Below are 9,590 nucleotides of genomic sequence, written 5' to 3'. Positions count from 1 at the left end.
ACCAGTGCGGCTCTTTTCAAGAGGAATACAATCGTTAGGGAAAGCTTGGATCAAAACGAAAAAACCAAGTCAACGGTACCAGGGATTCCCAGCCAGTCTCCCATGCTGGTACTTGCCTAGCCCCAAGCTGCTTAGCATTTGCGATCTGACGAGGGCAGGCACATTCAGCTTAGTGTGGCCATTGACCGATTGCTTTCGCGTCTGCTAGTCTTTTCAAGATGAAAACAATCGTAAGGGAAAGCTTTGAGAAAAACAAAATAGCAAGTCAACGGTACCGGGGATTCCCAGCCAGTCTCCCATGCCGGTACTTGCCCAGCCTCAAGCTGCTTAGCGTTTGCGATCTGACGAGGGCAGGCACATTCAGCTTAGAGTGGCCATTGACGGACAACTAGCACCACAGCGGGTCTTTTCAAGAGATATAAAATTGTAAGGGAAAGCTTTGATAAACCCCCCCCCCCCAAAAAAAAAAAAAAATAAACTTGCCCAGCCTCAAGCTGCTTAGCATTTGCGATCTAACCAGAGCTGGCACATTCAGCTTAGAGTGGCCAATGACAGATTGTTCACACCAGTGCGGCTCTTTTCAAGAGGAATACAATCGTCAGGGAAAGCTTGGATCAAAACGAAAAAACCAAGTCAACGGTACCAGGGATTCCCAGCCAGTCTCCCATGCTGGTACTTGCCTAGCCTCAAGCTGCTTAGCATTTGCGATCTGATGAGGGCAGGCACATTCAGCTTAGTGTGGCCATTGACCGATTGCTTTCGCGTCTGCTAGTCTTTTCAAGATGAAAACAATCGTAAGGGAAAGCTTTGAGAAAAACAAAATAGCAAGTCAACGGTACCGGGGATTCCCAGCCAGTCTCCCATGCCGGTACTTGCCCAGCCTCAAGCTGCTTAGCGTTTGCGATCTGACGAGGGCAGGCACATTCAGCTTAGAGTGGCCATTGACGGAAAACTAGCACCACAGCGGGTCTTTTCAAGAGATATAAAATTGTAAGGGAAAGCTTTGATAAACCCCCCCCCAAAAAAAAAAAAAAGTAACTTGCCCAGCCTCAAGCTGCTTAGCATTTGCGATCTGACCAGAGCTGGCACATTCAGCTTAGAGTGGCCAATGACAAATTGTTCACACCAGTGCGGCTCTTTTCAAGAGGAATACAATCGTTAGGGAAAGCTTGGATCAAAACGAAAAAACCAAGTCAACGGTACCAGGGATTCCCAGCCAGTCTCCCATGCTGGTACTTGCCTAGCCCCAAGCTGCTTAGCATTTGCGATCTGACGAGGGCAGGCACATTCAGCTTAGTGTGGCCATTGACCGATTGCTTTCGCGTCTGCTAGTCTTTTCAAGATGAAAACAATCGTAAGGGAAAGCTTTGAGAAAAACAAAATAGCAAGTCAACGGTACCGGGGATTCCCAGCCAGTCTCCCATGCCGGTACTTGCCCAGCCTCAAGCTGCTTAGCGTTTGCGATCTGACGAGGGCAGGCACATTCAGCTTAGAGTGGCCATTGACGGACAACTAGCACCACAGCGGGTCTTTTCAAGAGATATAAAATTGTAAGGGAAAGCTTTGATAAACCCCCCCCCCCAAAAAAAAAAAAAAAAAAGAAACTTGCCCAGCCTCAAGCTGCTTAGCATTTGCGATCTAACCAGAGCTGGCACATTCAGCTTAGAGTGGCCAATGACAGATTGTTCACACCAGTGCGGCTCTTTTCAAGAGGAATACAATCGTCAGGGAAAGCTTGGATCAAAACGAAAAAACCAAGTCAACGGTACCAGGGATTCCCAGCCAGTCTCCCATGCTGGTACTTGCCTAGCCTCAAGCTGCTTAGCATTTGCGATCTGATGAGGGCAGGCACATTCAGCTTAGTGTGGCCATTGACCGATTGCTTTCGCGTCTGCTAGTCTTTTCAAGATGAAAACAATCGTAAGGGAAAGCTTTGAGAAAAACAAAATAGCAAGTCAACGGTACCGGGGATTCCCAGCCAGTCTCCCATGCCGGTACTTGCCCAGCCTCCCATGCCGGTACTTGCCCAGCCTCAAGCTGCTTAGCGTTTGCGATCTGACGAGGGCAGGCACATTCAGCTTAGAGTGGCCATTGACGGACAACTAGCACCACAGCGGGTCTTTTCAAGAGATATAAAATTGTAAGGGAAAGCTTTGATAAACCCCCCCCCAAAAAAAAAAAAAAAAAAAGAAAAAAGAAACTTGCCCAGCCTCAAGCTGCTTAGCATTTGCGATCTGACCAGAGCTGGCACATTCAGCTTAGAGTGGCCAATGACAAATTGTTCACACCAGTGCGGCTCTTTTCAAGAGGAATACAATCGTTAGGGAAAGCTTGGATCAAAACGAAAAAACCAAGTCAACGGTACCAGGGATTCCCAGCCAGTCTCCCATGCTGGTACTTGCCTAGCCCCAAGCTGCTTAGCATTTGCGATCTGACGAGGGCAGGCACATTCAGCTTCGTGTGGCCATTGACCGATTGCTTTCGCGTCTGCTAGTCTTTTCAAGATGAAAACAATCGTAAGGGAAAGCTTTGAGAAAAACAAAATAGCAAGTCAACGGTACCGGGGATTCCCAGCCAGTCTCCCATGCCGGTACTTGCCCAGCCTCAAGCTGCTTAGCGTTTGCGATCTGACGAGGGCAGGCACATTCAGCTTAGAGTGGCCATTGACGGACAACTAGCACCACAGCGGGTCTTTTCAAGAGATATAAAATTGTAAGGGAAAGCTTTGATAAACCCCCCCCCCCCCAAAAAAAAAAAAAAGAAACTTGCCCAGCCTCAAGCTGCTTAGCATTTGTGATCTAACCAGAGCTGGCACATTCAGCTTAGAGTGGCCAATGACAGATTGTTCACACCAGTGCGGCTCTTTTCAAGAGGAATACAATCGTCAGGGAAAGCTTGGATCAAAACGAAAAAACCAAGTCAACGGTACCAGGGATTCCCAGCCAGTCTCCCATGCTGGTACTTGCCTAGCCTCAAGCTGCTTAGCATTTGCGATCTGACGAGGGCAGGCACATTCAGCTTAGTGTGGCCATTGACCGATTGCTTTCGCGTCTGCTAGTCTTTTCAAGATGAAAACAATCGTAAGGGAAAGCTTTGAGAAAAACAAAATAGCAAGTCAACGGTACCGGGGATTCCCAGCCAGTCTCCCATGCCGGTACTTGCCCAGCCTCAAGCTGCTTAGCGTTTGCGATCTGACGAGGGCAGGCACATTCAGCTTAGAGTGGCCATTGACGGACAGCTACCACCACAGCGGGTCTTTTCAAGAGATATAAAATTGTAAGGGAAAGCTTTGATAAACCCCCCCCCCAAAAAAAAAAAAAAAAAAGAAAAAAGAAACTTGCCCAGCCTCAAGCTGCTTAGCATTTGCGATCTGACCAGAGCTGGCACATTCAGCTTAGAGTGGCCAATGACAGATTGTTCAAACCAGTGCGGCTCTTTTCAAGAGGAATACAATCGTCAGGGAAAGCTTGGATCAAAACGAAAAAACCAAGTCAACGGTACCAGGGATTCCCAGCCAGTCTCCCATGCTGGTACTTGCCTAGCCTCAAGCTGCTTAGCATTTGCGATCTGACGAGGGCAGGCACATTCAGCTTAGTGTGGCCATTGACCGATTGCTTTCGCGTCTGCTAGTCTTTTCAAGATGAAAACAATCGTAAGGGAAAGCTTTGAGAAAAAAAAAATAGCAAGTCAACGGTACCGGGGATTCCCAGCCAGTCTCCCATGCCGGTACTTGCCCAGCCTCAAGCTGCTTAGCGTTTGCAATCTGACGAGGGCAGGCACATGCAGCTTAGAGTGGCCATTGACGGAAAACTAGCACCACAGCGGGTCTTTTCAAGAGATATAAAATTGTAAGGGAAAGCTTTGATAAACCCCCCCCCCCAAAAAAAAAAAAAGAAACTTGCCCAGCCTCAAGCTGCTTAGCATTTGCGATCTGACCAGAGCTGGCACATTCAGCTTAGAGTGGCCAATGACAAATTGTTCACACCAGTGCGGCTCTTTTCAAGAGGAATACAATCGTTAGGGAAAGCTTGGATCAAAACGAAAAAACCAAGTCAACGGTACCAGGGATTCCCAGCCAGTCTCCCATGCTGGTACTTGCCTAGCCCCAAGCTGCTTAGCATTTGCGATCTGACGAGGGCAGGCACATTCAGCTTAGTGTGGCCATTGACCGATTGCTTTCGCGTCTGCTAGTCTTTTCAAGATGAAAACAATCGTAAGGGAAAGCTTTGAGAAAAACAAAATAGCAAGTCAACGGTACCGGGGATTCCCAGCCAGTCTCCCATGCCGGTACTTGCCCAGCCTCAAGCTGCTTAGCGTTTGCGATCTGACGAGGGCAGGCACATTCAGCTTAGAGTGGCCATTGACGGACAACTAGCACCACAGCGGGTCTTTTCAAGAGATATAAAATTGTAAGGGAAAGCTTTGATAAACCCCCCCCCCCAAAAAAAAAAAAAAAAGACACTTGCCCAGCCTCAAGCTGCTTAGCATTTGCGATCTAACCAGAGCTGGCACATTCAGCTTAGAGTGGCCAATGACAGATTGTTCACACCAGTGCGGCTCTTTTCAAGAGGAATACAATCGTCAGGGAAAGCTTGGATCAAAACGAAAAAACCAAGTCAACGGTACCAGGGATTCCCAGCCAGTCTCCCATGCTGGTACTTGCCTAGCCTCAAGCTGCTTAGCATTTGCGATCTGACGAGGGCAGGCACATTCAGCTTAGTGTGGCCATTGACCGATTGCTTTCGCGTCTGCTAGTCTTTTCAAGATGAAAACAATCGTAAGGGAAAGCTTTGAGAAAAACAAAATAGCAAGTCAACGGTACCGGGGATTCCCAGCCAGTCTCCCATGCCGGTACTTGCCCAGCCTCAAGCTGCTTAGCGTTTGCGATCTGACGAGGGCAGGCACATTCAGCTTAGAGTGGCCATTGACGGACAACTAGCACCACAGCGGGTCTTTTCAAGAGATATAAAATTGTAAGGGAAAGCTTTGATAAACCCCCCCCCCCAAAAAAAAAAAAAAAAAAGAAAAAAGAAACTTGCCCAGCCTCAAGCTGCTTAGCATTTGCGATCTGACCAGAGCTGGCACATTCAGCTTAGAGTGGCCAATGACAGATTGTTCAAACCAGTGCGGCTCTTTTCAAGAGGAATACAATCGTCAGGGAAAGCTTGGATCAAAACGAAAAAACCAAGTCAACGGTACCAGGGATTCCCAGCCAGTCTCCCATGCTGGTACTTGACTAGCCTCAAGCTGCTTAGCATTTGCGATCTGACGAGGGCAGGCACATTCAGCTTAGTGTGGCCATTGACCGATTGCTTTCGCGTCTGCTAGTCTTTTCAAGATGAAAACAATCGTAAGGGAAAGCTTTGAGAAAAAAAAAATAGTAAGTCAACGGTACCGGGGATTCCCAGCCAGTCTCCCATGCCGGTACTTGCCCAGCCTCAAGCTGCTTAGCGTTTGCGATCTGACGAGGGCAGGCACATTCAGCTTAGAGTGGCCATTGACGGACAACTAGCACCACAGCGGGTCTTTTCAAGAGATATAAAATTGTAAGGGAAAGCTTTGATAAACCCCCCCCCCCCAAAAAAAAAAAAAAAGAAACTTGCCCAGCCTCAAGCTGCTTAGCATTTGCGATCTGACCAGAGCTGGCACATTCAGCTTAGAGTGGCCAATGACAAATTGTTCACACCAGTGCGGCTCTTTTCAAGAGGAATACAATCGTTAGGGAAAGCTTGGATCAAAACGAAAAAACCAAGTCAACGGTACCAGGGATTCCCAGCCAGTCTCCCATGCTGGTACTTGCCTAGCCCCAAGCTGCTTAGCATTTGCGATCTGACGAGGGCAGGCACATTCAGCTTAGTGTGGCCATTGACCGATTGCTTTCGCGTCTGCTAGTCTTTTCAAGATGAAAACAATCGTAAGGGAAAGCTTTGAGAAAAACAAAATAGCAAGTCAACGGTACCGGGGATTCCCAGCCAGTCTCCCATGCCGGTACTTGCCCAGCCTCAAGCTGCTTAGCGTTTGCGATCTGACGAGGGCAGGCACATTCAGCTTAGAGTGGCCATTGACGGACAACTAGCACCACAGCGGGTCTTTTCAAGAGATATAAAATTGTAAGGAAAAGCTTTGATAAACCCCCCCCCCAAAAAAAAAAAAAAAAGAAACTTGCCCAGCCTCAAGCTGCTTAGCATTTGCGATCTAACCAGAGCTGGCACATTCAGCTTAGAGTGGCCAATGACAGATTGTTCACACCAGTGCGGCTCTTTTCAAGAGGAATACAATCGTCAGGGAAAGCTTGGATCAAAACGAAAAAACCAAGTCAACGGTACCAGGGATTCCCAGCCAGTCTCCCATGCTGGTACTTGCCTAGCCTCAAGCTGCTTAGCATTTGCGATCTGACGAGGGCAGGCACATTCAGCTTAGTGTGGCCATTGACCGATTGCTTTCGCGTCTGCTAGTCTTTTCAAGATGAAAACAATCGTAAGGGAAAGCTTTGAGAAAAACAAAATAGCAAGTCAACGGTACCGGGGATTCCCAGCCAGTCTCCCATGCCGGTACTTGCCCAGCCTCAAGCTGCTTAGCGTTTGCGATCTGACGAGGGCAGGCACATTCAGCTTAGAGTGGCCATTGACGGACAACTAGCACCACAGCGGGTCTTTTCAAGAGATATAAAATTGTAAGGGAAAGCTTTGATAAACCCCCCCCCAAAAAAAAAAAAAAAAAAAGAAAAAAGAAACTTGCCCAGCCTCAAGCTGCTTAGCATTTGCGATCTGACCAGAGCTCGCACATTCAGCTTAGAGTGGCCAATGACAGATTGTTCAAACCAGTGCGGCTCTTTTCAAGAGGAATACAATCGTCAGGGAAAGCTTGGATCAAAACGAAAAAACCAAGTCAACGGTACCAGGGATTCCCAGCCAGTCTCCCATGCTGGTACTTGCCTAGCCTCAAGCTGCTTAGCATTTGCGATCTGACGAGGGCAGGCACATTCAGCTTAGTGTGGCCATTGACCGATTGCTTTCGCGTCTGCTAGTCTTTTCAAGATGAAAACAATCGTAAGGGAAAGCTTTGAGAAAAAAAAAATAGCAAGTCAACGGTACCGGGGATTCCCAGCCAGTCTCCCATGCCGGTACTTGCCCAGCCTCAAGCTGCTTAGCGTTTGCGATCTGACGAGGGCAGGCACATTCAGCTTAGAGTGGCCATTGACGGAAAACTAGCACCACAGCGGGTCTTTTCAAGAGATATAAAATTGTAAGGGAAAGCTTTGATAAACCCCCCCCCAAAAAAAAAAAAAAAGAAACTTGCCCAGCCTCAAGCTGCTTAGCATTTGCGATCTGACCAGAGCTGGCACATTCAGCTTAGAGTGGCCAATGACAAATTGTTCACACCAGTGCGGCTCTTTTCAAGAGGAATACAATCGTTAGGGAAAGCTTGGATCAAAACGAAAAAACCAAGTCAACGGTACCAGGGATTCCCAGCCAGTCTCCCATGCTGGTACTTGCCTAGCCCCAAGCTGCTTAGCATTTGCGATCTGACGAGGGCAGGCACATTCAGCTTAGTGTGGCCATTGACCGATTGCTTTCGCGTCTGCTAGTCTTTTCAAGATGAAAACAATCGTAAGGGAAAGCTTTGAGAAAAACAAAATAGCAAGTCAACGGTACCGGGGATTCCCAGCCAGTCTCCCATGCCGGTACTTGCCCAGCCTCAAGCTGCTTAGCGTTTGCGATCTGACGAGGGCAGGCACATTCAGCTTAGAGTGGCCATTGACGGACAACTAGCACCACAGCGGGTCTTTTCAAGAGATATAAAATTGTAAGGGAAAGCTTTGATAAACCCCCCCCCCCCAAAAAAAAAAAAAAAAAGAAACTTGCCCAGCCTCAAGCTGCTTAGCATTTGCGATCTAACCAGAGCTGGCACATTCAGCTTAGAGTGGCCAATGACAGATTGTTCACACCAGTGCGGCTCTTTTCAAGAGGAATACAATCGTCAGGGAAAGCTTGGATCAAAACGAAAAAACCAAGTCAACGGTACCAGGGATTCCCAGCCAGTCTCCCATGCTGGTACTTGCCTAGCCTCAAGCTGCTTAGCATTTGCGATCTGACGAGGGCAGGCACATTCAGCTTAGTGTGGCCATTGACCGATTGCTTTTGCGTCTGCTAGTCTTTTCAAGATGAAAACAATCGTAAGGGAAAGCTTTGAGAAAAACAAAATAGCAAGTCAACGGTACCGGGGATTCCCAGCCAGTCTCCCATGCCGGTACTTGCCCAGCCTCAAGCTGCTTAGCGTTTGCGATCTGACGAGGGCAGGCACATTCAGCTTAGAGTGGCCATTGACGGACAACTAGCACCACAGCGGGTCTTTTCAAGAGATATAAAATTGTAAGGGAAAGCTTTGATAAACCCCCCCCCCAAAAAAAAAAAAAAAAAAGAAAAAAGAAACTTGCCCAGCCTCAAGCTGCTTAGCATTTGCGATCTGACCAGAGCTGGCACATTCAGCTTAGAGTGGCCAATGACAGATTGTTCAAACCAGTGCGGCTCTTTTCAAGAGGAATACAATCGTCAGGGAAAGCTTGGATCAAAACGAAAAAACCAAGTCAACGGTACCAGGGATTCCCAGCCAGTCTCCCATGCTGGTACTTGCCTAGCCTCAAGCTGCTTAGCATTTGCGATCTGACGAGGGCAGGCACATTCAGCTTAGTGTGGCCATTGACCGATTGCTTTCGCGTCTGCTAGTCTTTTCAAGATGAAAACAATCGTAAGGGAAAGCTTTAAGAAAAAAAAAATAGCAAGTCAACGGTACCGGGGATTCCCAGCCAGTCTCCCATGCCGGTACTTGCCCAGCCTCAAGCTGCTTAGCGTTTGCGATCTGACGAGGGCAGGCACATTCAGCTTAGAGTGGCCATTGACGGAAAACTAGCACCACAGCGGGTCTTTTCAAGAGATATAAAATTGTAAGGGAAAGCTTTGATAAACCCCCCCCCCCCAAAAAAAAAAAAGTAACTTGCCCAGCCTCAAGCTGCTTAGCATTTGCGATCTGACCAGAGCTGGCACATTCAGCTTAGAGTGGCCAATGACAAATTGTTCACACCAGTGCGGCTCTTTTCAAGAGGAATACAATCGTTAGGGAAAGCTTGGATCAAAACGAAAAAACCAAGTCAACGGTACCAGGGATTCCCAGCCAGTCTCCCATGCTGGTACTTGCCTAGCCCCAAGCTGCTTAGCATTTGCGATCTGACGAGGGCAGGCACATTCAGCTTAGTGTGGCCATTGACCGATTGCTTTCGCGTCTGCTAGTCTTTTCAAGATGAAAACAATCGTAAGGGAAAGCTTTGAGAAAAACAAAATAGCAAGTCAACGGTACCGGGGATTCCCAGCCAGTCTCCCATGCCGGTACTTGCCCAGCCTCAAGCTGCTTAGCGTTTGCGATCTGACGAGGGCAGGCACATTCAGCTTAGAGTGGCCATTGACGGACAACTAGCACCACAGCGGGTCTTTTCAAGAGATATAAAATTGTAAGGGAAAGCTTTGATAAACCCCCCCCCCCCAAAAAAAAAAATAAATAAACTTGCCCAGCCTCAAGCTGCTTAGCATTTGCGA

At 48.0% G+C, this 9,590-nt stretch overlaps 32 pseudogenes; all 32 read right to left on the bottom strand.

Moving 5' to 3' along the window:
- Positions 1 to 67: 67 nt before the first annotated feature.
- Positions 68 to 186, bottom strand: LOC143798202 (5S ribosomal RNA; annotated as a pseudogene).
- Positions 187 to 263: 77 nt separating this feature from the next.
- LOC143799750 (5S ribosomal RNA) lies at positions 264 to 382 on the bottom strand (annotated as a pseudogene).
- A 249-nt stretch (positions 383 to 631) lies between these two features.
- LOC143800497 (5S ribosomal RNA) lies at positions 632 to 750 on the bottom strand (annotated as a pseudogene).
- Positions 751 to 827: 77 nt separating this feature from the next.
- LOC143799749 (5S ribosomal RNA) lies at positions 828 to 946 on the bottom strand (annotated as a pseudogene).
- Positions 947 to 1,191: 245 nt separating this feature from the next.
- On the bottom strand, positions 1,192 to 1,310 carry LOC143798201 (5S ribosomal RNA; annotated as a pseudogene).
- Positions 1,311 to 1,387: 77 nt separating this feature from the next.
- Positions 1,388 to 1,506, bottom strand: LOC143799748 (5S ribosomal RNA; annotated as a pseudogene).
- Positions 1,507 to 1,757: 251 nt separating this feature from the next.
- Positions 1,758 to 1,876, bottom strand: LOC143800382 (5S ribosomal RNA; annotated as a pseudogene).
- A 477-nt stretch (positions 1,877 to 2,353) lies between these two features.
- Positions 2,354 to 2,472, bottom strand: LOC143798900 (5S ribosomal RNA; annotated as a pseudogene).
- Positions 2,473 to 2,549: 77 nt separating this feature from the next.
- LOC143799747 (5S ribosomal RNA) lies at positions 2,550 to 2,668 on the bottom strand (annotated as a pseudogene).
- A 249-nt stretch (positions 2,669 to 2,917) lies between these two features.
- Positions 2,918 to 3,036, bottom strand: LOC143797133 (5S ribosomal RNA; annotated as a pseudogene).
- A 77-nt stretch (positions 3,037 to 3,113) lies between these two features.
- LOC143799746 (5S ribosomal RNA) lies at positions 3,114 to 3,232 on the bottom strand (annotated as a pseudogene).
- Positions 3,233 to 3,489: 257 nt separating this feature from the next.
- Positions 3,490 to 3,608, bottom strand: LOC143797121 (5S ribosomal RNA; annotated as a pseudogene).
- A 442-nt stretch (positions 3,609 to 4,050) lies between these two features.
- On the bottom strand, positions 4,051 to 4,169 carry LOC143798200 (5S ribosomal RNA; annotated as a pseudogene).
- Positions 4,170 to 4,246: 77 nt separating this feature from the next.
- Positions 4,247 to 4,365, bottom strand: LOC143799744 (5S ribosomal RNA; annotated as a pseudogene).
- A 249-nt stretch (positions 4,366 to 4,614) lies between these two features.
- LOC143797109 (5S ribosomal RNA) lies at positions 4,615 to 4,733 on the bottom strand (annotated as a pseudogene).
- A 77-nt stretch (positions 4,734 to 4,810) lies between these two features.
- LOC143799743 (5S ribosomal RNA) lies at positions 4,811 to 4,929 on the bottom strand (annotated as a pseudogene).
- A 258-nt stretch (positions 4,930 to 5,187) lies between these two features.
- Positions 5,188 to 5,306, bottom strand: LOC143798566 (5S ribosomal RNA; annotated as a pseudogene).
- A 77-nt stretch (positions 5,307 to 5,383) lies between these two features.
- Positions 5,384 to 5,502, bottom strand: LOC143799742 (5S ribosomal RNA; annotated as a pseudogene).
- A 249-nt stretch (positions 5,503 to 5,751) lies between these two features.
- Positions 5,752 to 5,870, bottom strand: LOC143798197 (5S ribosomal RNA; annotated as a pseudogene).
- Positions 5,871 to 5,947: 77 nt separating this feature from the next.
- LOC143799741 (5S ribosomal RNA) lies at positions 5,948 to 6,066 on the bottom strand (annotated as a pseudogene).
- A 248-nt stretch (positions 6,067 to 6,314) lies between these two features.
- On the bottom strand, positions 6,315 to 6,433 carry LOC143797097 (5S ribosomal RNA; annotated as a pseudogene).
- A 77-nt stretch (positions 6,434 to 6,510) lies between these two features.
- Positions 6,511 to 6,629, bottom strand: LOC143799740 (5S ribosomal RNA; annotated as a pseudogene).
- Positions 6,630 to 6,886: 257 nt separating this feature from the next.
- LOC143797086 (5S ribosomal RNA) lies at positions 6,887 to 7,005 on the bottom strand (annotated as a pseudogene).
- A 77-nt stretch (positions 7,006 to 7,082) lies between these two features.
- LOC143799739 (5S ribosomal RNA) lies at positions 7,083 to 7,201 on the bottom strand (annotated as a pseudogene).
- A 246-nt stretch (positions 7,202 to 7,447) lies between these two features.
- On the bottom strand, positions 7,448 to 7,566 carry LOC143798196 (5S ribosomal RNA; annotated as a pseudogene).
- A 77-nt stretch (positions 7,567 to 7,643) lies between these two features.
- Positions 7,644 to 7,762, bottom strand: LOC143799738 (5S ribosomal RNA; annotated as a pseudogene).
- Positions 7,763 to 8,013: 251 nt separating this feature from the next.
- Positions 8,014 to 8,132, bottom strand: LOC143797075 (5S ribosomal RNA; annotated as a pseudogene).
- A 77-nt stretch (positions 8,133 to 8,209) lies between these two features.
- On the bottom strand, positions 8,210 to 8,328 carry LOC143799737 (5S ribosomal RNA; annotated as a pseudogene).
- Positions 8,329 to 8,585: 257 nt separating this feature from the next.
- Positions 8,586 to 8,704, bottom strand: LOC143797064 (5S ribosomal RNA; annotated as a pseudogene).
- A 77-nt stretch (positions 8,705 to 8,781) lies between these two features.
- Positions 8,782 to 8,900, bottom strand: LOC143799736 (5S ribosomal RNA; annotated as a pseudogene).
- A 246-nt stretch (positions 8,901 to 9,146) lies between these two features.
- On the bottom strand, positions 9,147 to 9,265 carry LOC143798195 (5S ribosomal RNA; annotated as a pseudogene).
- A 77-nt stretch (positions 9,266 to 9,342) lies between these two features.
- Positions 9,343 to 9,461, bottom strand: LOC143799735 (5S ribosomal RNA; annotated as a pseudogene).
- Positions 9,462 to 9,590: the final 129 nt, after the last annotated feature.

This window comes from Ranitomeya variabilis, chromosome 1 (genome assembly GCF_051348905.1).
Source record: "Ranitomeya variabilis isolate aRanVar5 chromosome 1, aRanVar5.hap1, whole genome shotgun sequence".
In the NCBI taxonomy this organism is placed as follows: domain Eukaryota; kingdom Metazoa; phylum Chordata; class Amphibia; order Anura; family Dendrobatidae; genus Ranitomeya; species Ranitomeya variabilis.
The sequence above is the reverse complement of the archived record's forward strand: the minus strand, read 5'-3'. Positions and strand labels throughout refer to the sequence as shown.